The sequence below is a fragment of the Cyprinodon tularosa genome, unplaced genomic scaffold (genome assembly GCF_016077235.1).
Source record: "Cyprinodon tularosa strain WSP-4 unplaced genomic scaffold, ASM1607723v1 ctg731, whole genome shotgun sequence".
Lineage (NCBI taxonomy): Eukaryota > Metazoa > Chordata > Actinopteri > Cyprinodontiformes > Cyprinodontidae > Cyprinodon > Cyprinodon tularosa.
The window spans coordinates 305,712-332,145 of NW_024039487.1; the positions used below are offsets into that span (position 1 = coordinate 305,712).

The window sequence follows — 26,434 nt, forward strand, 5'->3', positions numbered from 1 at the left end:
CGGATGGATGGATGCCATATGTAGTCAGCCTTTCCAGACTGTTTTTTGATCCTGAATACCTTTTTTTTGTACCGTTAAACAACTTTAATGTTTTGTTGTTTCTTAGGTGTACTTATGGAAATGTTTCCTTTCACAGACTCGCTTCCTTTGCCTATCAACTCCTAATTCTAATATTTCCTTCCTTTCCCAACTGCAGTTTCCCTACTAATCTTTTTTTTAACAAACAAAACACTTCCCATTTGTCAATTCTCCAAAATTTGGAACCAAAGGTCTTGTAAACACCATTTTTTTTTTGTTTTTAGTAGATTTTCAATTAACGGCTTGAGTCAGGAATAAAGACAGGCTTTAACGTGCTCTGAATTCAGGTTTTGTCTGCATTTATTTACGCAATAATAATTATAGATAATCCTCCCATATTCTATTGCTTCATCACTGTCATCATGGTCCACCTACTGCAATCTATGGGTAAGAGGCAGAGTACATCATGGACTCGTCTGCAGCACATTTTAGCACATTCCAAATCAATTTCTAGTTTCTAGTGCTGTCATTTACTTCCCTGTATAGCCTAGTGTGAAGTATTGCTCACACAGTGTTGTGTCCCTCTTCTCAGGTGGATCTAGGTGGGGAAACTCTGGAAGCCTTGACAGCTATTCACTGTCTCCTACACAACCTGTCCTCCATTACCATCCTTGCCCTCTCCTCTCCTTCTGCAATTGCCAACACTCGGTCATCTAACTCTTTCAACATTTTTGCTTTTCTGCATTGGCAGTGGCTCTTTTGACTTCCTATAATGCTCTCTGATCCATCAAAGCCAAAAGAAGCATAGCTAATGGATATTGCACAGCTCTTTCTCCCCTTAGGAGCAGAGGGATAACTGGGGGAGGAGGTGGAAGCCTTGTTATGTTCTTGCTGTGAGAAATATTTTTGTGGGGGTGGGGGTACATTCAGAAAAAAAGAATATTTTGGAAACACAGAGGAGCAGAATACAAATTTAACACATACACTACTTATAATATTAGTTTTATAGATTAGATTAGATTAGATTAGATTAGACGAGCTTTATTGATCTCACAGCTGAGAAATTCACTGGTCACATATTGGCATAGTAATTAAAGAAGGTGCAAACAAGGAGGAAAAAGGTGCATTAAGAATAAACAATATATATACAGTATATCAAGATAAATAAGAATTAAGGTGCAAGTGTACATGTATCACACACAATGAAAAACAAAATAAAAAAATATAAGTCCAGTCCAGTCCAGTTTATTTTTGACGTGAACACCCAGTTATTTAAAATTCTCCACAGTTTCTATGCCCTGCCCCTGGATGTTGACGGGGGTGGGGGTGGTGGCGGACTTCTCCTGAAGTTGATCACCATCTCCTTGGTCTTACTGGTGTTCAGAGACAGATTGGTTCTCTCACACCAGTCCACAAAGTCCATGATGACCGACCAGTATTCGAGCTCGTTCTCCTCAGACACACAGCCCACAATGGCGGAATCATCTGAGAACTTCTGGAGGTGGCAGCTGTCCGTGTTGTAGGGGAAGTCCGAGGTGTAGAGGGTGAAAAGAAATGGGGGGCCCCGGTGCTGTAGAGTGGCACCTTTGACTGGCAGCCGTGCAGCCGCATGTACAGAGGACGGTCAGTGAGGTAGTTGATGGTCCAGTCAGCTAGATGCTTGTCCATCCCAGCGTCCTCCAGCTTCCCCCTCAGCAGCACCGGTCTGATGGTGTTGAAAGCGCTGGAGAAGTCAAAGAACACGACTCTCACAGTGCTCCCAGTGGTCTCCAGGTGGGTGAGCGCCCGCTGCAGCAGGTACTGTAGATGATGGCGTCCTCTACTCGGATGATGGGCCGGTAGGCGAACTGCAGAGGGTCCAGGGTGGGACTCACCACGGTGCGAAGGCGGGCGAGGACGAGGCGCTCCATGGTCTTCATCAGGTGAGAGGTCAGGGTGACTGGTCTGAAGTGTGCCGGATCCCTGGCGTGTGGCGTTTTGGGAACCAGAACCACACAGGAGGTCTTCCACAGGGTGGGGAACACCCCCTGGCTGAGGCTCAGGTTGTACATGTAGTGTTAATCTAGATTAAAGACACCCTAACAAATTTTTTTCCGCCTAATACTAAATGTTCAACTTCCCCTATGAAACAGCTGAAAGTTCTGTATTCTCTCAAACACCTTGATAAAGTCATCATCTAGACCGTTCCCAGCTATTTCAGAGGAGGTCAGGTCCAACGTATGGCCGACTGAGCAATTGTTGGTGGAGTTTCCTTTATTCTGTGGTCAAACCTCATTGGTTACATTCTGTTGCCCCCTTGTGCTCCTCTCCTTTCCTTTAGCTCACTTCTAGTTACCACTGTCCACACCTGCTCCCAATCAGTTGGCTACTCCATTTATTTTTCTATTTGGCATATATACTCCTCTGCAGTTACTCTTTGCTGGATTACCTTGATAGGCCGCTAAAGTCCTGTGTTACCCTCTGGTTCTTGTTTTCCCTGGCTAGTTATTTCTGGATGTATCCCATCATTAATTCTGCAAAAATCCATCTCTGCATTCGTCTCTGCATTTTGGTCCTCTACAAACCCTCGTGACACTAACCCTGTCCATCCTGTTCATTCGAAATGCATAAGTCAGCTTCTTATCTTCAACAAAACTACAAATACAACGAAAAGCTCTACAAATTGGCCCTAAAATGAAACACTTAATGAGTCATAATTCCCAATTCAGGTTCCTGTACCATCATTATATTTAAAGCTTTCTATGATCCATCCAACTGAATCAGTGATAAACAATCAATGATAAACATTGCTGGGAGTAACAGCATTGAAAGTAACGGCGTTACCTTTTTTAGTAACGAGGTAATCTAACCAATTACTTTGACTGTAACTATAATGCAGTTACCATTGCTGACACCCCATTACTGCACGTTACTAAGGTCGCACAATTAACCTTTTTTTCATGATAGGATTCGTGTGCGCCTTGTCATGAGAGAGGGGAGGATGAGAATGGCTGATGTATAGTGAGATTCCGTCTGTCAGTTGGGTAGGTGGGTGTTTCTGCTGGCGGGTGTTGACGTACAGAGTGAGGAGGACTCCAGCAGCAAAACAGCATTTTCCAGATGGAAATACCGGTGTTACGTCGAGCTGCGCTTCCCCATCAGATAAGGTTTCCCCTGCATCTCCGCACAGCGCAGGCGGCAAGATTAACCGTGCAAGCATGCTCACTAATGACGCGTAACAGCCGCCCTGTGCTCAAGCCACAGGGGAACTACGGAGAGCGTGAACGATCAAATGTTAGCTTATACGGAGAAAGGGAGAAACCTGAATGGGTGGATGGATGGATGGATGGATGGATGGATGTTGCAGTATCTATAACAACCCAAACACAAAGGATTTCAGAATTAGACATCCCCAGTTATTAATTTCATACACTCACCAGATCTGAATGCCCTGTTAAAGAACTTCACGCTCATGAGTAGAGGTAATGCAGCCTGATGATATTTACACCGCATCAGATACCGTTTCCCCCATGTTATACAGGGGGAACACTATCTGACGGGGTTTATAGGTCGTCAGATAGTGTCCCCCCAGATGTCATTTACGTTGAGTTAAAATAAATGCAAAACTCTCTGCAGGTCCTTGTCTTTGTCGTCTACTCTATTCAGCTGGCTTTTGAAACACACGTTGAGAAGGTGGGGGCCGGGTGGTGAGGGTTACAGGGGCGAGAAACGCAAAAGTAACGCAATAGTTACTTTTACTAGTAGCTAGTTACTTTTATTGTGGAGTAACTCAGTTAGTTACTTTTTAGGAGAAGTAACTAGTAACTATAACTAATTACTTTTTCAAAGTAACGTGCCCAACTCTGATGATAAATCTACTGATTTGGTCAGGATTTTTTCACTCAAAATGAACATTATGCATAAGGTCAAAATACACATTTAGGTACCAAATACTTTTCATAATTGGTAACATTTCCTAAATGAGTTTCATCTTGAAAACAACAGGGGCTCAGGCCCTTGTTAGTGGCCATGAGTAAATTAGAAAAGTTATACTTTAGAACAGAGTTATCTGGTTGCAGAGGCCCTGTAACCAGAACTTTTAATATCTACATCCCTTAGGTCAGATTACAGCGAGCAACATCATCAGTTACTGTAATTATACAGATGACACATGGCTTTACACCACAATATCACCAAGCGATGATAAGCTAGATGCTTAAAATAGATCCATATGTGATCAAATGAAATTATCTGTATCCACTGTAATTTGACTGCCATCATATTTCCTTGGAAAACTGTAAAGTTATTCCTGCTGTTTTCCAATTCAATGAACACATTTTAAATATCAGCAGAATATAAGCACTGGCTATGGCTAATTAGCATGTTTACTTTATTTATGATCCAATAGAATTTAGGACAGTAGAACTGAGAAAAGCCAAACTCTCCTATTCACATAACTACTTTTAGCACTGCTACCCACTTTTACCATAGAATTCTTGTTCTTCTAAAAGAAAACAGCAAGGCGGAGTCAGGCAAGTCATGCTGCACAGGAAACCACCACACAATGCCAAAACAGTCGTGTAATAAAATACTGTGGGTTTGACACCACGGGGGAGTTTGCTGTAGACGTAATGGTCGCTGTAATCTATCTCTGGAAACCAAACCGACTTCCTACAAAATCAGTCTGAGAGCAAAACTTGGAAATTGAGGAAAAAATATGCAACCAATCCCTAAACCCTGTTTCACATTTCTGCAGTTAGGGAGGCTTTTCTTTTGATGTGTAGGCTTGCGCCTACACAGCCCCACTACTGAGGGGACTAAAGAAAGTGGCAATTAATCAGTAGTAAAAGTTGATGCAGGCTCTGACCTTTATACTTTCATATTCACTGTGATCAGGGACTGAACTCAGAAACAACAAGCACATTCGTCTTAAGCTGGGCTTTAGTCAAAGCTGGGCTGAGATTTTTTTGCCATTTTCAGGGCGATTTTCCAGTCGTGCGAGAATGTTCCGATTGGGCTGACTTTTAGCTTGATCATGCATCGTGTAGTGTACAGGGGGTAACGAGGGGCGATCAGCCTCCCACATCCACCTCTCGATCAGAAATCATGAGGTCCGTCGTGGACAAATCGCTCAGTGGGCATGCGTAAACAAGGATTCTTCTTTTTCTTCTTCCTCTCCGATGTAAACACAGAGGCATGGTGTTGATGCGAGTGAAATAGAATTCTTTCTATAAAACTGACAGACTGTAGTAGCCAATTTACTCAGCCATGTCTTTGTCCAAATACATCGTCGCCTTTTCTTTTTAGGGCTTTGTGCACAAAATTGCACAAATTGCCAAGGCAGCTCTTTCACTCTAGTGAGCTTCATATTCCTGTTCTACTCATTTGGCTTCCGGATAGACGAGTCTGAGTAGCTCCATCTCACTGTGGAGCAGAGTCCGACGTTGCTTTTAGACATACAGTGTGAGAAGGTGTGAGGGATTGCATCCGAGTCAATGAGTCGATGCAATCAACTCGTTTTCCTTAAATAGTAAACTGTGAATCAATTTGACTGTATGATCTGGTGAACTTTAAAGTTCCTTGAGATGACATGTGTTGTGAACTGGCGCTATATAAATAAACTGAATTGAAAGTAGAATGCATCAGAGCGTTGGGCTGAACATTGTACTGTACAATGTACACTGTACACTGTACAATGTATGATGAAACCGCAGGGTTGCAAGCAGCTACAGTTGAGCTGTAGCTGCGTGCAACGATTGAAAAAAAACGCACAGTGTATGCCCAGCTTAAAGATTTCAAAAGATTCCATCCAAAACATCTTTAATGGGATCAGGGATAAAATCTTCAAAAATACAACTCAGATGCAGAGATGTGGATGCAGGCCATTGCACAAACCCCCAGGAATTATCTTATGGTGGCTCTATGAGGTGTTTTTCCCCCCCGCTACACTTAGTGACCAGATATCTCCGATTTGGTCTAAGTCATCTAAAGAACATTTTGAAGAGAAACAGCAGGAGCTCAAGTTCAATGGGACAAGGAGCATCAGGAGGTCCTCAAGTGCTTGATCGACAGGCTGACCCAGCCGCCAATATAAGCATATCTTGACTTCACCCGTCCCATCATACTCCACATGGAGGCGACACCTTGGCATGGAGAAAGACCGGAGTTTAGCTCGAGTGAGATTCTACTGGCCTTTCACGAACAAGGAGATTGAAGAGTATGTTACAAGAAAGTGCCGATGTCTAAAGCAGAAAAGGCCAGCAACAAACAATAGAGCACCAATGGGCAGCATAACATCTGGGTTACCACTTGAACTAGTTTGCATCAACTTCCTGCATCTAGAATCCTGTAAAGGCGGGTTTGAGTATATTCTGGTGGTGGTCGACAATTTCACCAACTTTGCGCAAGCCTACCCAGCCAAAAACAAGGCCACAAAAACAGGATCAGATCATCTCTCTGGGTAACCCTGTGGAAAGAGTGAATCAAACTTTGCCACAGATGCTTCATACATTGGAAGGGAAAGAGAAACTATACTAATCTCCACCCTAAACCACCGGGATAGTAAGTTAAGCAAAGTTGCAAACTAATGTTTAAATTTAAGCATTACAAGTCAGAACAAAGAATAAGGGACAAGTGGTAAACACAAACTGAACCATTTTGTCACAGACCCGTAACATCATGCTTTCTGATTTCTCTTTTCAGATTTAGGAGGCACCTACAAATGTTTTTTCTGAGCTAATAGGTTTTATCCTTCATTCCTTTCAAACAATTCTCTCTCAGTGTGTTTTGAATGGCACTGTGAGGAAGTTTAATGTTTAACTTACTAAATGAGGCCTGTTGTTTTCAGTTTTTTTGGTGGGGTTTCTGGACATTGAACATTTTGACATTTGGTTAGTTTTGCTAGGTTATCCATTCCTGGGATGATTTCTAACTGTCTGAATCTTCTATTTACTTTTGTTACTTCGAACCTATTTGGCAGAAGTAGCTGCGTTAACATACGTAGGGTTCAGGTAAGCAGAATAAAAAATAAATCCTGCTTTCAGGGTAACACTTTGTATTGATCTGATCAAGGGCTTTTGATCAGAAGCACTTGGCTGCATCTTTTTATCTGAAATTATTTATTTTAAAAATGAGTTGAGACATTATTTCAAAATCTTTCATGTTAACACCTCTAACACTCTGCAATGTCCCCACATCTTGTTCATTAACTATTCAGACTTCTTTCTGCAAGTTAGAAATATAATTTTCAAAAAACAGTCAGTGATGAGCAGTAGCGCCGCTACATGTAGCGAAGCTATTAGTTTAACTACATTTTCCAGTAGCTTGACCGTAGCGTCGCTGCTTTATTTATCAAGTAACTTTCCAGTAGTTTCGTTATTATTTTTATCAAGTAGCGACGCAGCGTCCACAAACGCTACAAAATCCAGGGCATAACTAAGTAATGAAAGCAGGTTTTCTATTTTTGAAACAACAATAGGAGTTTTTCGTTGGACATTCACGCATGAGCCTCTATTCTGCCTCTCCTGTCTATATCTACGAAACATGCGCATGCACACTGCAGTGGAACTCAAAGAATGACACACACAGACACACACAGATACACACAGACACACAGAGCCACACACACAGGATGGATGAGGAGACAGGAGCAGAGCGCCTTATCTTCAGAGATTTTGAAACTTGTTGAATCCTCTGATAAAAAGTACGTGTTCAAATTTCGGTTCTTGGCCATAGACAGATCATGTGGCCAAGACTAGCCATTTGTTTTACATAGCCAAAAACTAATTAAAACAGTCAACTGCAGTCAACTTTTTGAAATGAAAATGAGAAAAATATATCAGCTTTAACTTTATTGGCGCCTTTAATTTCCAGATAGTTCAATCTGATAAGTGCCACTAAGATATTCTCATTAGAGAGCAGTAGCCAAACTTGGATATTGTATTTTCATGGCCTAATTTACCAGACAGGATGTTTACATAAATCTGTTTTAAGGCTACAGTGTGTAATAATTACAGGGATATACAGTCATAAATGTAATATATTATACATCACTGTTATTTATCATCATCTACGAGCTCAGCCTCTTAACCTTAATATTTGCGTTGCCTTAGAATTCGTTATTTATAATTACATAGGAGCGGGTCTCGTAGCCATGGAGGCAGACATCTTTGCGCTACGGCAGCGCAGAGCCAATAAACTAGCGATTGCGAGATCGCCCATTACGCTCGAAAGTAACTACGGCAAGCTGAGAGAGATGAACTGAGACAGTACTGAACAATAGATGGCAGTTATATACTATCTGTAAAATTATCTATGTAAACAACCCTCATCACTTGAGAAGGTAGGTGATGCGGACGTCGTGGAAGAGATTTTGTCCCGTAACGCTCGCCGTACTGTTGGGGGGGAGAAGCAGTGGGGGGGAGATGTTCATGTTGCTGCAGTCTGGGCGTTAGATGTAGGTGAAAATTACACACTGTAGCTTTAAGGCTTATTTGCACAGATAAGATTTTTTAGGTATGGAGGAACAGCTCTCCCATATATAAAAATAAATATATAAATAAATAAGCAATCAATTAATTACCCCCCAAAATACAATGAATAAATATGGAGGTAGAAATTAAATTATACAGTGAGACATAAATGTATATATATCTCTTAATTAGCTTCTTTATTTTTTCACCTTTTTTGTCAACAGTTTCATTTGTTACTTGAATCAACTGTTTAATTGAGGTCTGAAGAAGTTTTCTCTAAAGGAGACCCTAAAGAAATAAGATGCCTTTTGTAGGGTTTTGTTTTCCCTAGAGATGGCTATTTAATGTTAACTCATAGCCATGTCTCAATGTGTAGAACACTGCACAGTACCTTTAATTTGGTTCTAATAACAGCAGATTGTTTACTAGTTTGTCTACTAGTAATTACTTCAGTTTTTTTTATTATGCTGATCAAAGCAATTTTTACACTGTGTTATGTCATTGGCTGATCTTTAATAAATGTTTCAACCAGTGTGTCAGACTCATTTTGAATTGATATTAGGTTGGTACAACGTTAAGTAGCTTCTGATGTAGTTAAGCTACTTTTAACACATTAGTGTAACTTAGCTTGCTATAATTCTTTAGGTGGTAGCTTTTGTGTAGTGAAGCTTAATTTATTGTTGAGTAACTGATAGCTTAGCTCACTACACTGGACAAGTAGCTTGCCCAACACTGAAAACAGTCATCACAGAGAAAGAATCTCCACCCTAAACCACGTTCAATCTCCAGTCCTCTTGGGCTGCAGTCCTCCAACTTTTCAATGTGTGACTGCTTCAACTCTGGAAATATTGCCTCTAAGTTGAGGAGGAGAATTGATTCAGTGTTCTGTGCAGACACACATCAAAAGGTTTCAGGACCCCGGCCATTGAGGACTGTGGTTACCACATCGTAAACTACTGATGTGATGAACACCTAACAGTCAATGTACCCAGATCGATACAATGTTTATTTTTAACAATTCAGTCTTGTCTATCTATTGTTTTGGGAGAACATGTCTGGTACAAATACATGTTAATAAAAAAATATATATATATTTTACTATTTTATGTATTTATTTTTTAAATGTCTTCAATGAGCGCAAAGGAAACAACTTTGTACCAATATGGTGATCAAAGCTGGTTCTGGTTCCATTGGAACCGAAGACTTATTCCTTGTTGTATATGCAGATGTGGTGTTCAAAGGTGGTTCTGGTTCTAGTAAGGTTCTTTGGAGTCAAAAGCAGGCTTTATATTCTTTTTAAAATGACAATATCCGTTTGGAAAGGTCTGCAGATGGAAAACACACGGCCATAATGATGGTTGTGTTTGGAGGGTTTTTTAGTACCTCCATAAAGCCAGGGAGAAAAAACCCAAACCACACTGCTGCATTCTCATCCAACTATCTTTATCTTCCTCCGGAAACAAACAAGCATTGAAAGTTGGATGGCAGATAAAAATAAATGTGGGTAAACAAACAAAGCAGGAAGACATCAACAATGGAAAAATTTCCTTCAAGCCAACAGATACTGGGTGTTATTACAGAGCTTCACTCCTTGACTCCATATTTACACTTTGTGGTTGGTATACATCACTGTCATCTGTCCTGTAATACATGGTCACACAAAAACGTTTCTCTATCCTTGTAGGGACTCTTTATTGACTACCATTAATTTCTAACCCATTTATACAATCAAACTGTGACCCTTACCCTAACCACTATGGGTCCATACCTAACAATAAGTTAAACTCTGTTCACACCTTAGTCCAAAAACCTAACATCTAACCCCAAAAGAGCCAGGCGTCGGCCCAGATGGTGGTATCCACGAGGAGCAGACCTCAACACAAGCACGAAATACAAACACACACATGATTCCTGACAGCTTTTGCTCCTACTTCTATATTTGTGGCTTCCTGCAACATAAACAGTGTTTACCATGCTCAGATATACACACAGATTCTTGAGACAGGCTTTGTCAACAACTACTTCAGGACCTGTCTCAGTTTACAGCATACCACAGCTCTCAAACAAAACATATCTGTGGTCAAAGTCTTCATTCTCTCTTTCTGATGTTTTTTTCTCTGATGGTTGAGTATCATGATGAGGCCTAAGGGGGGGGGGGCTCAAAGAAAAATAAGATGAGAAGCAAACCTAATTCTTCACACAGAAAAGAGAAAAAAAAATAACTTTTACATACAGATGATGATGTTTATCAGGTGCTATCTTTAACCAAAATCTGTGTGACTCATGTCCTGCTGTACAGTGGGAGTGGAGATAGCAGACAGATCTTTAAAAAAAGAGATTGGAGCTGTTAAAAAGAAAGCCCAGATTAAGAACCCTTGCAAAACTAATTGCACCCTTCTTTTTTTGTGTGTTTACAGTGTTCTAAAGAATTTATTGTGAATAATACCAGGATACAGCCTGGTATGCATTAGAATTCTGGCCCACTGAGTCAATACATTGAAAAACCATCTTTCAACAGCTCCTTGAAGAAATCAGTTAATTCCAAGCTAGTCAAACTGATGACGGATTTGCATTTGTTATTTAAGAAGGAAGGAAGGAAGGAAGGAAGGAAGGAAGGAAGGAAGGAAGGAAGGAAGGAAGGAAGGAAGGAAGGAAGGAAGGAAGGAAGGAAGGAAGGAAGGAAGGAAGGAAGGAAGGAAGGAAGGAAGGAAGGAATTTTTTTGTTTAAAACAATATATAAAATAGTGTGTCGGCTGTTGATGCTATTTCTGCTGTTATTGCACCAATTTCAAATGACATAAAGTAGCTTCTATCAACAGTATAACAGCTGCATTAAATGAATTTAGACCTTATGAGGTAACTTCTAATGATTATTGAACACACTGGATTTTTTGTAAAGATCTAAGGGGATTGATTGCAAGTCACACCATACTTTCGAGATTGTTACTGATGTAAAATATATAGGAAAAACTACAAATAATCTCACTCATTAAATATGAATGTGGAACAGCTTAAGGTCCATAAAACATTTTTTTAGCGGGTTCACACATAATCACACTCACAGTGAACTGGCCAAGTCCCAACTTGGCTGCATTCATTGTCATGCTTTTGGTTTTACCTCTCATCAACACTGAACTTGTTCTTTAACCTATTTGGCAACACACACAAGCAGTTTGGGGGTAAAACACACAATTCCCTATCTCAGCAATTACCAGAGCTGTCGGTAATAAAGTGGCCTCTCCTTTGGTCAAGAGAGACAGTCATGGTCGCTGTAAAGCTGAACAACATCATACATTTGCTTCTTGTTATCCACAGTGACTCAGACTGACTTACAAATGTTTTGCTAAAATCCTGGTTCTGCAGAAGGGAAACCAGAGGTCTGGGCTCAAGGCCACAAAGATTACTCATTGCAGGCATAATTGTGAACCCTTCTTCCCCCAAAAAACAAGCTTCTAAAAATAATACGAATGGCCTCATACTATAATAACTGCTAGGATGGATTTAAATTACTTTTTGAATGCTTAAAAGTTAACATAAATGCTAGGACCAATATGTTTTTCATAGCAGTGAGGAACATGTTGTAATGGCAGTTTGACCAATTGGTTTCATTTTGACAGGAAGTCTGCAGCATAACTGGGATACTGGGGTCAGCAGCATGCGTGTTGGGAAAACAGTCTGTAACCTTTACTCCATGGTTCCTGCTCCTCATCGCCTATGTTGCTACATTTTATCAATATGCTTTGGATCTGAAAGATTATCTGGATTGAAGAGGGTTTGAGTTTAGGATCTGTTAGAACATTTAATCAGAGATAGGCAATGAAAAGAGGATGCCTGTATTTCTCTAGTTTCCTTTACAGAAAGAAAAAACCCAACACAGTGAGCCTGGGGAATTCAACCGTAACCACAACTGTCCTGATGAAAGGGTTTTATGTTAGGGAAACATGAGGCGGTCGTGTTGCTCTGCCCACCCCTCTGTCCTCCCCCACTTCTACTGTATCTGGACTTGATTGCACATCCTTTTCTTGTAAAGAGATGAACAAGCAGCAGAACCCACAGGCAGCATGTATTCTGTCATATTCAGAGGATAGGAGGACAGACAAGAAGGGGGGATTGGAAGGAATCCTGACGGAAGGGAAGGACTGTAACCACCGAGACAAATAGCTCTGCAGTGCCAAGAATCAACATCTGTGGGATGGCTCATTGCTCAAGCTTCTTTCCAATGGGAACTATGAACTTCTAAGCTTTTAAATTCAACTCTGAAGCAAAAACGTAAATCTGCAGTCCCACTGCATTCATTGGTTTATGATTGGAGATAAAAGAAACCATGTGAAAGGCATTAAGGAGCCCAGGCTGCAAGCAGAAGTTAGGACATTTAATTATTAATAGAATATGATGGAGTTCTTTTCTGCTACTTTGTGTCTGGTTGTTTTCCTTATGTCAGTTTTTGCTCTCATTTACTGTAACTCATTTAGAGAAATGCAAAGAAATTAGCAAAAATGGAATAGAATAAAAATATTTTTTAGACCAATCGTGATCCATACTTAAGGCTTCAGTGATTACAAAACTCTTCGATGTGAAGGCTTCACTAAGTTGAAGGTTATTTTCAGTCCCTTTAGATGATTTGGGTGCAGATATGAAAAAAAGCACCTGCACATATCTTATGTACTGCTCCATAATTAAAGGCTTGATAGAATAGTTCATATGAACCTTGGCGAACCTAAAGCAGACTCAGGGGTCAAACCTGATCTTGGGGACTGATCCTATCAATTCAATTCGATTCATTTTATTTATTTACTGCCTATTCACAATACGTATTCAAGGCACTTTAATCCCCTTTCCCACTGACTGAAAAACACATTTAAACCCGGAAAAAAAATCAGCTTTTAGTGGCAGTGGGAACACCTCACTGACGTGGGTCTACCTGTGTCAGATGACTTAGCAAGCGACCTGCGTTAAAATCACCTCTGCTCTGATCCCCATGCTGTGGGAACACCAGAGCTAATCCGCTAATTTAATTGATACCATTGACGGCAATGTACGGACGTCAACACACCGAACCATGTGATCTAACAAGCCCAAACTGCCCAGTTTCCATTCAATAAACATGGGGAGGTACTGGTAAGAGGGATTTCGGACAAGTAAAAATGGAAGAAATAATAACGCACAGATACTATACCCTGGTTTCCTTACATGTAGCTCTACCTTCCGGATTTCTGTCTCACTGGTGGGATCATCAACGCTAACTGTGCGTTATGGTGTCACCAGACACACAGCAGCGGGGGGACAGAGGCCACGCAGCTTGCCAGCAAGGGGTTAGACCCAGCTTTTTTTTACAGGGAGAAGGGAGTCAAATGCTGATTGTAAGCAGGTGTTTAAAAAAACACAACTGAAAAAATAGCACATGTTTTTAAAACATGAGTCGACCCACCAACAATCGGCATTTGGCCCCCTTCCCATTGGCAAAAAAAGCATGGTCTAACCCCTAGCTTGTAAACTGGGTGTCTGGTGACACCATCACACAGGGTTAGCATCGATGATGTCAATAGTAAGACAGAAATCAGGAAAGTAAACAATGGAGAGCAACATGTAAGGAAGCCAGGGCATAGTCAGTGTGCTTTGTTGTTTTCCCCTTTTATGTGTCTGCATCCATCTTACCAATGCTGCCGTAGGTTTATCGATTGTAAACTGAGATGCTTGTTAGATTTTTGGCCGATGGGAAAGACATACAATAAAATACAATGCTACACCAACATCCTCTTTCTACAAAACATTAAACTTAGAACAACGCAGTTTAACAACTGCTGTTCTTATGAAAGCAGACAATACCAATACCCTTTTATGTGTCTGCATCCATCTTACCAATGCTGCCCTAGGTTTATCGATTGTAAACTGAGATGCTTGTTAGATTTTTGGCCGATGGGAAAGACATACAATAAAATACAATGCTACACCAACATCCTCTTTCTACAAAACATTAAACTTAGAACAACGCAGTTTAACAACTGCTGTTCTTATGAAAGCAGACAATACCAATACCATTTTGAGAGCCAAAAATGTATTTAACTATTGTCACCCATTCCAGGTAAAAAGTTCTACTGGATTCACTTTGTATTAGTCTTTTTTTTGCTTCACAAAGGTAGGCAGCAGCTTGACAAAGCCATGGTGGCAATTATTTTACATCCAACTAGTATGCAGTTCTTCATATATATACACACACACATCAATTTCAAACAGATGGTATTGGTATGGTATCGGCCTGTACTGCAAAGGCAGCTATCGGGGCTAAAAAAATGGCATCGGCGCCACATGTTGAATGCTATCTCTCACAATCGGTGAAGCTTCTCAGCACAATTGAAGCATATTAGCTTACCCTTATTTGAAAGAAACATAGAGTTAGAAAGATTGTGGAGATGGATTTAAAATCATTTGACCCTGCAGAAAGTTGAGAACCTCTTTGCACTATGTTCATTAGAATCTTCTGACAAGCTAAGCAATAAAGCATAGCCTACTACTTTGCCATTATATCGCCAACAATTGACTATGGAATACTTGATACAGAGGAAATTTAACATCTTGACCAGAGGTCTTAAATTCTGGTGCAGGTTGAAGACCCTGGTAGAAAAAAAATCTGGTCTAAACTTACTGCACTGGCTGCAACTGTCATGATTGGTACACAAGTGTGACCCAATAATGCAGAACACCACGAGACTGGAAACAGTTGAAAAGTTAAACAGAGTTTATTGAATACAATCCAAATTATATTATGTTCAGGTTCTGGTCCTGGGCAAACGGGATCACCAGAGTCTGTGAGGAAGACAGTTTAGTTAGCCGGGCTCTTGGAGGTTTGTCCTTGATAGTTTCTGGTTTGTACCTTGAGGGTCCTTGAGTGGAGCTTGGAGAGGAAGGTTGTTGGAACTGGAGAGAGTCTGACTTGCAGAGTCCGTTTGCTGCTTCAGCGTCTTGCTTCTAGGTAGGTAGCTGACCTTGAGTTTGGGTTTTCAGCTCTCATGTCCAGAGCTGCATGGGAACTCGAGGAAGTCTTCAGGTTTGGCTCAGAGGGCAGGCTCGGCGGGTTAAGCTCCTCCAGAGCTTCACAAGGGAAGAACTGGTTTCCTGGAAAAACAGAGATAGAGTTAGAATCCAGCTGGGATTCAAAGTCAACGAAGATACTCAGAGGTTCTAGGCTTAGGTGCTAACCAACTGGCTCAACACTGCGGCGTTGAGGCAAGGTCTGAAGACAGCTTAAGTAGTGGGTCCTCCTGATGATGGTAACGAGCAGCAGCTGTGCAGAGGGCTCTGCTCAGGAGGATCCACGGCTAGAGACTAGAGACTACGGGCTACGGGCTTGACCTGAGAGACATGAAAGGTGGGATGGATGCGTAGACTCGGAGGTAGCTGGAGACGGACTGCGGAGGGACTGATGACTTGGGAAACCTTAAACGGACCGATGAATCTGGGAGACAGTTTCCGAGACATTCCCTTGAGGGGAATGTCCCGGGTAGACAGCCATACCTCCTGTCCGATGGTGTACTCAGGAGCGGGACGTCTCTTAGAGTCGGCAAAACGTTTGGTGGTCTCTGATGATCTGTTGAGGGTGGTGATGGTTTCCTTCCAAATCTTTTGACAGCGGCGGATGTGTTGGTTGATGGTCCTGACTGCTATCTCCTTTTCATCTGCGGGAAAAAGTGGTGGTTGGTATCCATGACTGACCTGAAATGGTGACTGGCCGGTGGAAGCAGATCTCTGGGAGTTATGGGCGTACTCGATCCAAGGGAGATACTGGCTCCAGTCGGTGGGGTTGTTGGAAGTTAGGCAGCGGAGGGTGGATTCAAGGTGCTGATTCATGCGCTCGGTCTGACCGTTGGATTGTGGATGATAACCTGAAGTCAAAGCAGACTTACAACCCAGAGCTGAACAGAAGGCTTTCCAAACTTGTGAGATAAATTGAGGACCACGGTCTGATAGGATTTCCTGGGGAATGCCATGTAATCTGAAGACGTGTTTCACGAGAAGCTGAGCAGTCTGGAACGCCGAGGGGAGCTTCCTGAGAGGGACTAAATGACAGGACTTGGAAAAACGGTCAACGATGGTGAGTATTGTGGACATACCTCGAGAGACGGGGAGACCAGTGACGAAATCTATGGCAATGTGGGACCATGGACGTGAAGGGATCGGAAGAGGTTGTAGCAGACCAGAGGGTGGCTGATGCGAGGCCTTGTTTCTAGCACAAATGGGGCAGGCCAGCACATATTCCTTTACGTCCCTGTGGAGAGTGGGCCACCAGAAGCGTCTGGTGATGAGAGCGATGGTTCTACTGACTCCAGGGTGGGCCGAGAATTTGGCAGTGTGCATCCATTGAATGAGCCTGGACCTGACGGAAGACGGAACATAAGTTCTGTTAGCCGGACCGTTATCTGGGTCGGGTTCCGTGGCCAGGGCGGAGTTAATGAGATCGGAGATCTCCCAGTTCACGACTCCCACAGTACAAGAGGCCGGGAGGACTGGCTCTGGTGTCTCGGGTTGATCGACGGAGTATAGGCGCGAGAGGGAGTCTGGTTTCACATTCTTTGATCCGGGTCTGTAGGAGATAACGAGATTAAATCTGGAGAAGAAAATGGACCACCTGGATTGACGAGGATTGGCCTGTTTGGCAGACTGGATGCTAGCAAGGTTCTTGTGATCAGTCCAGACTAGAACCGGGTGCTCAGCTCCCTCTAACCAGTGTCTCCACTCCTCCAACGCCAACTTGATGGCTAATAGTTCTCGATCTCCAACACCGTAGTTCTGTTCTGCTGATGAGAGTCTGCGAGAGAAAAAGGCACATGGATGAATCTTTTGATCTGAGTCGAGTCTCTGGGAAAGAACGGCTCCGACGCCAGAATCCGAAGCATCAACCTCCAGGATGAACTGTTTAGAAGGGTCAGGCTGAATTAACACCGGTGCTCTGGAAAACAAAGATTTCAGTTTGTCAAAAGCAGACTGAGCTTCGGGAGTCCATTGAAAATTCCTCTTAACCGAAGTTAAAGAGGTCAGAGGTTGAGCCGTCTGGCTATAATTTCTAATGAAACGACGGTAAAAATTGGCGAACCCCAAAAACCTTTGAAGCTGTTTTCGAGTTTCAGGAATCGGCCAGTCCAATACCGCCTTTATCTTGTCCTCAGCAGGCTTAACCTGCCCGCCCTCGAGCACAAACCCCAAAAAGGTCACTGATGGTTGGTGGAACTCACATTTTTCTGCCTTGACGAATAACTTGTTCTCCAGTAGCCTCTGTAACACCAGGCGGACATGTTTCTTGTGATCAGTTAAGTTCCGTGAATAAATGAGTATGTCGTCTATATAGACAAAGACAAACACATTTAAAAAATCTCTGAGAACATCATTCACTAGTGCTTGAAAGCAGGCGGGGGCGTTTGTTAAACCAAAAGGCATCACCAGGTACTCGAACTGACCTAATGGTGTCTTGAAAGCAGTCTTCCATTCATCACCTTCTCTGATTCTGAGGAGATGATATGCGTTTCTCAGATCCAGTTTGGTGAAGACTGTTGCCCCCTGAACAGGTTCAAAAGCTGAGGCTAGGAGAGGTAGAGGGTACTTATTCTTTATAGTGATTTGGTTCAACCCTCTGTAGTCAATGCTTGGTCTTAATGAACCATCCTTCTTGCCAACAAAAAAGAAACCAGCACCCAAAGGAGAAGAGGACGGGCGAATAATTCCAGCAGCTAAAGACTCGTTAATATACTTCTCCATTGTCTCTCGTTCTGGTTTGGAGATGTTATATAAACGGCTGCTGGGTAACGGTGCTCCAGGTAACAACTCAATTGCACAGTCATATGGTCTATGTGGTGGAAGGGACGTAGCACTGACCTTACTGAAGACCAGGGCCAAGTCATGGTACTCAAAGGGAACTGAAGATAGGTCAGGAGAGTCCATCTCTCCCCCCCCTCTAGGAGGCCCCACCACGGGGGCTGCCGACCGAAGACAAGTCTCATGGCATGACGTAGACCATGCTTCCACGTGACGTTCAGTCCAATTAATGCGTGGATTGTGTTTCTCCAGCCATTCGAATCCGAGCACCAACGGGGAACATGCGGAGGGAATGACAAAAAATGTGATAGTTTCACGATGGTTACCTGAGAGGAGGAGCTCGAGGGGTTGAGTTTGATGAGTAACTTGGTGGAGATTTTTCCCATCAATGGCAGAGACACGGAGAGGTTGAGAAAGGGGAACAGTTTCAATCATCAACTGTTGAACAAGGTTAGAGTCTATGAGGTTCCGTTCACAGCCTGAGTCAATAAAGGCAGAAAAGGAGAGGTTCTGATTATCACAAAACAAAGTGGCAGGAAGCATCAATCGAGGAGATTTCTTAGAGTTGGTTTGGCCCGCCAGACTCCTCAGATCCTCTGGCGGGCCCTGCCTTTTGATTTAGCCGGGCAGGAAGCAATGAAATGTCCACTTTCACCACAATAGATGCAAAGTCTGCTCAAAAAACGTCTTTGTCTCTCCTCAGGAGTAAGCCGAGTGTGTCCCACCTGCATAGGTTCGACCTCCATACCACCAGAATGTGAAGCCTGAACAGGCAGAGGGAGGGACTGGGCTTTTGGTCGCTCTGTGGGAGGAGAAGAAACAGTCATAATATTTGAAGCAGATGTAGAGGCGTGAGACCCAGAATTTCTTAACTTGGAGCTGCTTCTGGCTCTAATTCTGTTGTCCAATCTAATTGTCAGTTTGATTAGATCCTCAAGGGAGGCTGGCTCGTCGAGAGTTGCCAGTTCGTCTTTAATATTCTCATTTAAGGCCATGAAATAAGCTCCCTTCAGAGCACTTTGATTCCATCCGGAAGCTGCTGCCTTAACCCGGAAGTTGATCGAAAAATCAGCCACAGATGAGTTTCCCTGCTTAATACTGAAAAGAGCACGAGAGTCAATTGTTTGATCAGTTTCTTGATTAAAAATCTGGGAGAACTCAGAAATGAAATCAGAGTATCGGCAGTTGAGACTTTCATCTGAGGGAAATCTGGCCTGGGCCCACTCCAAAGCTCTTCCTGTTAGTTGAGAGAGAATAAAGGTTATTTTCTTAAAGTCCGTCGAAAAACTGTTGGGAGAGTTCTGGAACAATAATCTGCACTGAAATAAAAATCCTCTGCAATCCTTCATATTACCGGAGAATCTTTCAGGAAGGCTTGGGCGGAACTCAGATGACGTCACTGCTGGTGACCTCGGAGGTGGAACTGGACCCGGAAATGGTTGCGCTGCCGGTGTGGCGTTAGCACTATTAAAGTAGTTAGCATAGCCTTGAATTACCTGGTTCTGCATTTCAATGCGGGTGTTTAGCTCACGTAAGGCCAAGGCATGTCCATTTAGTTGGGTCGCCTGCTCTTCCAAGTGGCGAGAGAAGTGATCTGCTGGGCCTTGCGTTTGGCCGCAGTGTTCTGTCATGATTGGTACACAAGTGTGACCCAATAATGCAGAACACCACGAGACTGGAAACAGTTGAAAAGTTAAACAGAGTTTATTGAATACAATCCAAATGATATTATGTTCAGGTTCTGGTCCTGGGCAAACGGGATCACCGGAGTCTGTGAGGAAGACAGTTTAGTTAGCCGGGCTCTTGGAGGTTTGTCCTTGATAGTTTCTGGTTTGTACCTTGAGGGTCCTTGAGTGGAGCTTGGAGAGGAAGGTTGTTGGAACTGGAGAGAGTCTGACTTGCAGAGTCCGTTAGCTGCTTCAGCGTCTTGCTTTTAGGTAGGTAGCTGACCTTGAGTTTGGGTTTTCAGCTCTCATGTCCAGAGCTGCATGGGAACTCGAGGAAGTCTTCAGGTTTGGCTCAGAGGGCAGGCTCGGCGGGTTAAGCTCCTCCAGAGCTTCACAAGGGAAGAACTGGTTTCCTGGAAAAACAGAGATAGAGTTAGAATCCAGCTGGGATTCAAAGTCAACGAAGATACTCAGAGGTTCTAGGCTTAGGTGCTAACCAACTGGCTCAACACTGCGGCGTTGAGGCAAGGTCTGAAGACAGCTTAAGTAGTGGGTCCTCCTGATGATGGTAACGAGCAGCAGCTGTGCAGAGGGCTCTGCTCAGGAGGATCCACGGCGGACTCTGCTGGAGAAGAGAGGTACTTCTCCAGCTTCCAACAGCAACTTCTCTATTACCTGACTGAAATTCACTGAGCTACAGAGAGCGGCCAATGTTTTCATTAGTTGTCGGTACAGGACTGATCTATTTAATATCAGGAAAAAGCACAAAAACTCCAAGGGAATAAAATGTTAAAGGAGTAAAATGATCAGCAGCTGTGTCAAGAGCTAGGTGAGTATGCAGCAAATAAAAATGGTCCCATGGGTGGGAACACTTTGAATTCAAAGATTTCAAATCAAATCAAAACCATAGGATTTATTACTTGAAGGTGTCAGAAGCCCCGAGCCACACAAATAAGGAGTGGAGCCTGAAATTTAAGCTTCTGACAAACTATTAACAATTAACAATATTAACAACAGGACTTCTTTGCTGAATTTTTCACATTGAGCATCAGAATCGGAGCAATATTGTTTGGGCTGAACTACTTTGTTTTAGCTTTTATTAGATCTAGCACTCTATTCATAAAGATTTATGAAATATTGTCATTGGCCGGGGCCGCCTTTTACAACTGCTTTTTGTGTCTCTGCTTCCGTCTCCTTGAACCCCAGTGGGCCTCGGCAGATGGCCGCTCACACTGAGCCTAGTTCTGCTGGAGGTTTCTTCCTGTTAAAAGGGAGTTTTTTCTCTCCACTGTCGCTACAAGCATGCTTAGTGTGAGGGATTGTATTTGAGTCAATGAGTCAATGCAATCAACTGGTTTTCCTTAGATAGAAAACTTTGTATCAATTTGACTGTATGATCTGGTTGAACTGTAAAGTGCCTTGAGATGACATGTGTTGTGAATTTGGTGCTATATAAATAAACTGAATTGAATTGAAATTGAATTGCTAATTCTTTAGTATTCTTTAGTAGTGCAATATACATTCCACTTTTTTCCAAAGTCATCCAATATTAATCATATTTATTATTAATAACTGGGATTCATCTGTTGACCAAAATCACTGATTAGAATTTTCCCCTGAATCAAACCCTCTCATTTGAAATAGATATTTTCGTCAAGATTGTCATACCAATAGAATCTGGTTCCTTCTGTTTACAGGGAAAGAATCTATGACAACTTATGAAGGGGTTTCCCATTTTGCTGGGGAATTTTACCCACTACCCCTACTGATATTAAATCTGGGTGTAAGAGGCAGGGTATTACATGTAATTGATTCCGCTGATCTGCGCTGCCAAACAGATGTAACTATTTTAATCACTGGTGATCTGACTTTAACTTCAGTAGATAATGAAAAGGTTTTTTTTGTTTTTTTTTCCTGAGCAGCGGAAATGCCGCTTCTTTCTTAATTGGACAGGCCAGTCAAGTTGTCATGGGCTGCATTTCACTTATTTTAATCCTTTCTCTTCCCACTGTTCCTCCCTGGGTCCTTCCCCCATCCTCCTCTGCCACTGGGGCCTCAGTCGCTCTTCCTACCATCCCCTGTCTGCTCCCTGTGGAATACATTTTCCACTTGGGATCAAAGATACAGGGGAAACTATTCACTTAGAAAAAAAACTGTTTACAGCATTTTGTTGTTCTCTGTGAGAGAGCCTGAGTGTTTTGTTAGAACAGAGATGGCTCAGCTGGAAGCAGCTGGCATTATGGGCAAAGATTAGGATACAGAAAATAAAATAGTAATTTGTATACACAGAGTGTATAGAAAAACAGCATTTATTTTGGTACAGCTTTCCAGAAAGCAAATGAACACTTCCATTCCATTAAGTCCAGCAGTGATCTACGACGGAGTATTAGGGCCACACATGAAGAGAAAAAATATTTTTGCCATGACGAGATTAAACTCGACATGTCAACTTTAAAGTCGACATGTCGACATTAAACTCAACATTTCGAGAATAAAGTTGAAATGTCATGTTGAGTTTAATCTCTACGTGTCGACTTTAAACTCGCCCTGTCGACTTTAAACTCGCCATTTCGAGAATAAAGTTGATATATCGTGGCGACTTCAATCTCGACATTCCAAAGTTTGGAGAAAAGAGCAACCGCGCTCCACAGCTGCAGTCTGCTTTTTATGAGTGAAGGTAGTCTTTGACGTGCTGCAACTGTATAATCATCACAGGAAGCGGTGGCCTACCAATAATAACGTAACGTCTTTCCCTATGCTTACCCAGGCTCGCAGTTCTGAATTTGAGAACATGTCAGTCATTTCAACTTTATTCTCGAAATGGCGAGTTTAAAGTCGACAGGGCGAGTTTAAAGTCGACATGTCGAGTTTAATCTCGTCATGGCAAAAATATTTTTTCTCTTCATGTGTGGCCCTAATACTCCGTCGTAGTGATCAAATGTAAATTGTGCAGGAGAAAAAAAAGAAAGAAAGGAAACTAGTGCAAAAAATGCATTCATATGGAAGTTCAGAGCAGTAATATGTATGGTGCAAATATGCAGTATTTTTCGTTTGGTGTTAGCAGTGTGAGTCTGTGACATGATTTAGAGTTCAGCAATGTGATAGCAGTGGGCAAGAAACTGTTGCAGAATCTGCTGGACCTAAGAATAAAAACCTTAAAAGAAAAGTTGTAAACTGTTAACATGGTATCACATACTGTAGCATCATCAGCATGTATGATGGAGCAGATGTACAGACAGGATGCTGACCAGTGTAGTAATGAGACCATTTATCATCAAGCTTACAGCAACACCCGCAGCCATGGCAGCCATGCTTCCGCACCCTGCCTTATCTGACCTCTCCCTTCCTGGGTAGCAGCGATGGATATCACTGTTTAACTCCCAGAACACAAACTCACATTAGGCCATTCCTAGGCAACATCCAAGTCTTCCTCTCTGAAGCCAGATCTCAATATTGAGTTTACCTTTAACTTACATTGTCATAGTGTTCACAGCCATCTGGTCATGTCCCAATCATAAACTTGTTATTTTGTGTGACAGACTAAAGCAAAGTAGAGTATACTTTTTTCTTACCACTTTTCAAAAAATATCATATTTGTAAAGCACATGAATAAGTTAAACAAATCCTCGCTCCTGAACTGTGAATCTTTGCAGTCCCTCTAGAGTAACCAACGGCCATGTTGAGCTGATTAAAACGGTATGCCACACCTCTCATTGGGGTTTGCAGTTGTATTGTACAACAAAACTGAAAAGTTTAAGTTTGCTTCGATGGTGTGTTTTTTTTACATTAATGAATGCCATTTTTTGGTCAATAAATTTGATTGTAGAGTTCTGAGCTAAAGGCATTATAACCTGAATGAAGTCTTCTCTTTGTGTTAAGGATCTGTTTAAATTAAGTAACTAGAAAATAAAAAAAATGTATATTATGTATATACATATACATTTTATGCAAAAACCTGCACAAAATATTCCTTAACCCTGCTTTTACTTTTAAAGCTTTATGCTGTCTCGGAGCTTACTTTGATGCCGGACTTTGTCCTAAGGGCACTCCGCTACTCTGATATGATGGGATGTCTTTGCCACATGCCTTCGCTTTTGGCTCTTTCTACTTCGGCTGCTGCTCGCCAAGGCTCCAAGCTTATACTGCCATGGCTGGCATTCTTCCCTTCTGCATCCCTCTGTCTATTCATACCATCTCTCCATCAATGGCTCTTTCACAGGAGCAGTGGTGTGGGGTTCAAGACAGGCTCTGAGTTTTTCGGAGGAATGCAGCTGAGCTGCCTTTTTATTAGCAGAGCTGTTGAGACTTCTAAATTTGTAGAACTTCTGTAATTTATTGTTTCCCACCTAACCTCCAATGATCATTGTTTATTTAACCATCCCAAGATGTAATACTCTATACTATTTACATTTTAGAATCACAAATTATGTACATTTGACAAAAACACAAATGCATCAAAGTGAATAACACTGTTAACATTTAGGTTAACAGTGAATTAGAGGGGTTAACGTGGTTGGAGATGACATCACATTCCTTCTCTCCCACAGTGTTTTTGTTCTGTCCAAATGTTCTTGTGAGATTGGCCTTAGGGTGCTAATTTGCTAAGATTATGCGTGAACATTTCCTTTATAGAAGTGAAACATCACTTTGGTATGTCTGCAAACATTCATTTATATGGATCAGTATGTTTTGATGTTGTACACTATCTTGACATATCTTGTCTAAACCATTTAATAACAAAAGAACCAACAGGTTTTTATTTGCAATAAAATACTCAAGTATAAGTGCAGTTAATGGACAAAATGATCATGCAACATGCAATGTTGATGATGACACATCAGAACTGCGTCAAGATTTTAAAATCTACCAAATGTTTATACATTTACCCAAATCTTCACTGGTTTGAGTCTATAAAATAACCTTCTAACATGACTTCTGCCATTTCTTTTAAATGAAATATCTGTAAGACTGCAACATTTCAACTGATAAGTGCTGAGAGCAAAGAGGAGGTCTATGGAACTCAGTGAAGACCTACAGGGAGAAATGTAATTATAGGCAAGGTCTTTTTGAGTTATTTGTAAACAACTGCAGATCGCAATATATCAGTTCAAGCAATATTAAGTACAAAACCTCCTATGCTTTTGTGAAAGTTGCATATCTCCATAGAGACAAGCCAGAAGTCTTCTGAAACTAAGTGTTATCGCTGGTAAAGATTGGGCTATCTGGCCCAAAAATGAGAATGTTTAGATGAGACTAAGAAAGCCTTCAGAACTAAAAAACTCAGACCAAGTTACAAGCGTGGTGGTGGAAGCATGATGACTGTTGTCTGTTCTACTTGTAATGAAACAGGTGCAGATAGGGAAGACTAATGATGCATTTACACAAATTTCCTGCATCAATAAGGAGTCCACACCTCATCTTTGACGACTGTGGACATTTAGGTCAGATGAGTGTCAAGAATGTGTTTTAATACTTTTGATGTGTTTTTGTGCGAATGCATCTGACATGAGTTGCTGGTCTCTTGTGTCCAATGGCAGATGCAATGGAGAGAGTGTATTTGCTTCATTTTCTGTTCTATTTCAGGAAAAGGTGATTTTAAGATGCTTTTAGGTGTGAAAGTTTACCTCAAAACTTAATCTTAGACAGTTTCTAAGAATTATGATCCTATTTTTAAATATTCCGTAGTTGTTCCTGGCAACAGATTCCTGCATACTGGTAGACTGTAGGACTGGGAATCCCCAGTGATAGCACTCTCAAGCCGACCAATCATTGGGGATCTTCCGCTGCTGTATGGGCAACTGAAAGTGGATATAAGTTTGGAGGCATGGGATGAACATTGTAAGTTACAGAATATGAAATACAGTATAAACTCTTGTTTTGCCACAGTCAAGGGAAAAAATATTTAGAGATATTTCTCTTGTGCATTAAAAAATATATGCTGCAAGCAACTTGCAGCTGTAATCAAACGTTTTGCCTGCGAAGCTGTTTCTGCAGTTTGAGATAATCATGTCATGTCAGAACCTGATAACTAGCAAATTTTTTTTCCCTCATTATTAAAGCGTTTTTTTTTTTTTTTTTTTTCTGGCAATATCACACCTGTCATGACCTCTTTATTTTAGCATTGGTATCAATGACTTTGATCTCCTAATAAAGAATATCTAAGCATAGCTCCATCCATGCAACTTTGGTTCGCCCAAAGTAAATGCATTTAGTGTGGGTTTGGGAGTGCCATGCAAAGTAAAGAAAAAATGTTTAGGGTTACATATTGAGAGTGCTGATACTGTTGTATCACTTTTTTTCTTACATTTTACTTAATTTAAAACTATATGCAATAGAAAAAGTTTTATTTGTTTTATTTACTGATTGATATGTTATTGTTCTATGATGTTTGAATAAAAATAGAGTCAGTAATGTTATGTATGTGTTCCCTTTTGTCACTACTAGTACTGATACCAAAATATTGGTGTCCTGACAATATTGGTCAAATATCCAGTT

At 41.7% G+C, this 26,434-nt stretch overlaps 1 protein-coding gene across 4 annotated transcripts in view; it reads right to left on the reverse strand.

Annotated features, from left to right (window-relative positions):
* The window catches only part of tns2a (tensin 2a), a 102,823-nt gene that overhangs the window by 41,253 nt on the left and 35,136 nt on the right, over positions 1-26,434 (reverse strand). The window lies entirely within an intron of this gene.